Consider the following 4,953-nt stretch of genomic DNA (forward strand, 5'->3'; position numbering starts at 1 on the left):
GACGTACTTGATGTCATGGCCCATGAGCTCAAGCGTGCACTTGGAGATTCGCCCCATAGCATCACGGTTGCAAATGATCTCTCCCAGCAGGTACGAGGTGACGATCGTGACCTCATGGTCGGTGAAGTAGTGTCGGAGCTTCCGGGTCGCCATCAGCATGACGTATAGAAGGTTCTGGGCTTGGGGTAATGCATGTTGGCGTCATGTTGACACCATGTTTTGACATACGTCAAAGATGGCGTCAAAAGAAAATAGAGATGCCAGCGCATAGTGGAAGGACAACAGCTAGTGGAATCGACTGGTAAGGTTGTAGAGGGTTGAGCCGATAGAGTAAGGCAGAAGCCTAGGCGATGGGATCACAGGGGCGTAGCCCATAGAGTCAGCCGATGTGAGCAGGAGGGTTCTAGCCGATAGGAAATGTTGGAGGTTCGGCCGATGAGGAGCTAGTTTTGGTCGGTAGAAGCCAAATTCGTTTCTGACTCCTGCACGAGTCATTTTTATTTAGAAAGTTTGTTTCTTTAGAGATAGGTCTTATGATTTGTTATAACCGACTAGGATTAGAAATCTTGATGTATAGGGTATAAATAGGGGCCTTGTAAGGTTTGGAAAAGACACACACATCATAATCAATACAAATCTACTATTTTCGCAATCTACTTTCAAGTCGACGACTTCGCCATTGTTTTGTTTTCTTCACGAGTTCTTCCAAGCTGGTTGGACTGCATTGCTTCGATCTCCAGCTAGACTGTAAGTTCCGCGTTTACTGAATACCTCCTAGGCTTTAACTTTGGGTGCATCGTTGTCATTTCATCTGGATTTATTCACAAGTTATCGATATTTACTGGATCTGCATGTTTTATTTGTTAAATCTTGTTGCTTTAGTTTTTATCACGGTTATCCAGCTTAGAACACATTCCAATCAACTTTTTCTTTATTTCTCATACTAATCTACTATCACCCAGCTGATTAGATCTGTTTTAAGTGGTGTTCATGTAATGCTATTTAGGTTGTATTTTATGCTTCCTTTACATCTACTACATCCACATCGGCTGATCTAGCCGATTGTCTTTTCTCGTGTCGGCAGCTCTACGATACGTCCTGTGGAGCGATTTAGAATGCCAGCTGATTTGCTATTGTATTTGACATTTTACCTGTCCTTTTCAATCAATAGGTCAGATTGACTGGCACACCATGGATCGATAGGGCTACAACCCAAACAGGAGCGAAGCAGATTCTCCCGGGTTTTGTGTGTTAGTGCGCGGGAGCCGTCTCTCAATTTTTGTGTCAACACATCGGTGAGTACTTCACTGATGAAGTACACCGGTCGCTGGACCTTCAGCGCATGTCCCAGCTCCTCTCTATCGACTACAAGGGCAGTACTAACCACGTGGTCGCTTGCCGCGATGTAGAGGAGAAGGGGTTCTTCCTGCTCGGTAGCGATGAGGACTGGGGCCGAAGTCAGCAATGCTTTGAGGCTTTCCAAAGCCCATTGTGCCTCCTCCATCCAGACGAATGCGTCTGCCTTCTTGAGGAGTGTGTAGAGAGGCATCCGTCGTTCGCCTAGTCGGGAGATGAACCGGCTCAGGACGGCCAAACAACTAGTGAGCCTCTGTATGCCCTTGATGCTGTGTATGGGGCCCATGTTGGTGATGGTCGTGTTTTTTTGAGGTTGGCTTCAATGCCGCGCTCGGACATGATGTACTTGAGCAGCTTCCCCTTTGGAACCCCGAAAACACATTTCTCAGGATTAGTGGGGTTGTGGTGCTGCACTACTCCAGAACAACAACACTGCGGCACGCTTGCTCAATCAGACGGCAAACCAACCTGCTCTAGCATACAACCTCCATCACCATCGGCTCCGCAGCCAACCGTCCAGCGTTATCAGCAGCATCCACTAGAAGTCAGTAGGGAGGATGGTGTTTTGGATCCTCACAGGGATGGGTCACCTATAGTGGTGTACGATGAGGCAACCGGTGTGTTGCGGCATGTTGATTCTTCCCGCCAGTTGACCTAGCCGCAATATCTGCAACATACATCGGCTATCCAACAGCCAATTGTGGTGCCACAAATTCAGCAGCAGGTGCCGGTGGGCCAGCCAATGCTCCAACCTATGGTCCAGCAGTAGCCGCAACAGGTTGATTGGGCCGCAAAGATAGCTGGGGTGATGCAAGATCAGTTCGGTCTAAAACCTAAAGTGCAGACCTACACGTACAGAACGCCGTACCCACCGGCCTATGACATGTTGCCGTTCCCTCACCGATTTCACCAAGTTCTCGGGACAAGATGAGGCATCTACGGTGGAGCACGTCAATAGGTTCATCATTCAGTGTGGAGAGTCAGCTGTGCAGGATGCTCTGAGGGTTCGGCTGTTCTCATCATCTCTGTCCGGGTCAGCCTTCCAGTGGTTCACGACGCTTCCACCTAACTCCATTATCACCTGGGACAATCTGGAGAAATAGTTCCACAAAAACTTTTTTGCTAGGGTTCACGAGATGAAGCTGACAGATCTAACTAGTCTCAGGTAGAGGAGTGATCAATCGGTGGCCAGTTTCATCCAACGGTTTAGGGAAGTCAGGAACAAGTGCTACAGTTTGGTCTTGAGCGATAGCCAACTAGCCAACACGGCTTTTCAGGGGCTTCACAGGAGTTCGAGAGTTTGAGCTAGATTGTACACCGGTTGTCAAACCAAGACGTACGCCCATTTGATTAGAGAAAGAATTTCCAGAAGAAGGTGGCGTACGTGGAGTGTTTGGACTTAGAAGGAGAAGCAGAGGTCAGCTTGGCAGAGTGGGTTAAAGTCCAAAAAGCCGATCTCTTGCCCGTACGGCAAGGAGCCTGAGAAATTCGAGTTCAATATTTCCAAGGCTGATAAGATCTTTGATTTGTTGCTGCAAGAAGGGAAAATCAAGCTCTCACCATACCACACGATCCCATCGACTGAAGAACTTAAGAAGATCAAGTACTGCAAGTGGCACAATGCCACATCTCACAACACCAACGAGTACAAAGTCGTTTGCCAGCAGATCCAATCAGCTATTGAGCAAGGGAGGCTCAAGTTTAAAGCTCCTTCAAAACCAGCAAAGCCGATGAAGATTGACCAACATCCATTCCCAACAAATATGGTAGAAGTCAGAGGCAAAAGCGCACCTCCCACAAAGGTGCTGACATCAGAATCAGCCAAGAGGAGTGGAGATGTGGACCCTAGAGTATAGGTGTCGGCCAACGATGTCAAGTTGAAGAGTCAGTTGCAAGAAGGTTAAGCTCAGCAAGGCCTCAATGGCCGATATCGTCCCAAGAGTTGCTCAATAAGTTATAGAGATAGCAAGATCAGGCAAGGCACCGGGAAGAGATGACACATCACCATGAAGATCACTGGAGATGCCCATTCTTCATATACTGCTGGGAGGAGGGGATCAAGATACCATCGATTGACAACTACCCCGAATGCAATGGGTCATACCAAGGCAGCTGATTGTCCAAAAGACCGTGCTTTGATGATAGGAATCAAAAGCCGATCAACAGGGATAGACCTTACCATGATGACAGGTGCATCCCAATGCGTGATTGACTGGGGGGCAGGATCAGTATACACGATTGGCTGGAGGGCAGGGTAAATGTGCCCAACAGACTAGAGGAAAGAGCCAATGCAAGAGTCCTCGATGAAGAGCCTTTGTGTCGCGAACCGGAGCGGCGGCGTGCATCACGAGACAAAGCTATAGAACAGCCTAGATGGTGCCCAGCGGGTTTGACTAAGTCCCAGAAGAGACGGGTTCAATGCCTGCGACAATGGGAGTATCAAGAAGAGGAACAAAGGTGTGCTTCAGAAAGGAAAGGGGTCAAATCCTAGGTGTGGCACATCAAAGACAAAGCCGATGACGAAGATAACAATCCCGGATCAGCTGCCGATGTCAACATGGTTTTTGTATTACCGATGGAATTCATGGCTCCAACCAATCACAAGGCAACAGAAGCAGAATAGGGGATGGCACAATTAACCTTGGTGCTGATGTCAGCCACCTTTGAAAAACCCAAAGATGAAAAACGTCGGCACCTGAAAGCCCTCTTCCTCAAGGGGTAAATCGACGGGAGGCTGATTACCAAGCTTCTGGTGGACAGTGGTGCAACCGTGAACATCATGCCGTATGCCATGTTCCGCAAGCTCGGCAAAGGCGAAGAAGACTTGATCAAAATAGACATGATGCTGAAGGACTTCAAAGGAAACATCTCTCCGGCCCAGGGGGCACTCTGCGTCGACCTCACCATCGGCAGTAAGACCCTAGCTACTAGTTTCTTTGTTATTAATGGTAAAGGGTCCTACAATATGCTTCTGGGTCAAGATTGTATTCATGCCAACTACTACATCCCGTCTACAATGCATCAATGTCTCATCCAATGGGTCGGCGACTCAGTTGAAGTGGTCACCGCTGATTCTTTTTTCAGCGTCGTTGCAGCCGATGCACAATAGTGGAATTGCAAATAAGTCAGCAGCATATCTGGCAGAGTCTAGGATACAGATTTCTTGAAGATGTCCGATTTTGGACTACAGCGATCCAAGTAGTCGGCTCTGAAGAATTGTCCTGATGGATGAGTTCACCCAAGAAGATGGGAAGCTGGAGCATGAGTTTATGTTAGTCGACGAGTTAGAGATGGTAGAGCTTGAAGATGGGAGCAAGCCAAAGCAGACATATATTAGTGCTAAGTTAGATCCTGAGTATAAGCATGAACTAATTAAGTTGTTAAAAGAATTCAAAGATTGTTTTGCTTGGGAGTATCATGAAATGCCTGGTTTAGATCAATCTATTGTCGAACATCAGTTGCTAATAAAATCAGGATATCGGTCGTATCAGCAACCTGCGTGACATTGTAATCCGAAGATTTTACTTGATATTAAGGCTAGGATCACAAGATTAATTGAAGTGGGGTTTATTCGGCAATGTCGGTATGCTGAGTGGA

Source organism: Setaria italica, chromosome VIII, assembly GCF_000263155.2.
Source record: "Setaria italica strain Yugu1 chromosome VIII, Setaria_italica_v2.0, whole genome shotgun sequence".
Taxonomy (NCBI): domain Eukaryota; kingdom Viridiplantae; phylum Streptophyta; class Magnoliopsida; order Poales; family Poaceae; genus Setaria; species Setaria italica.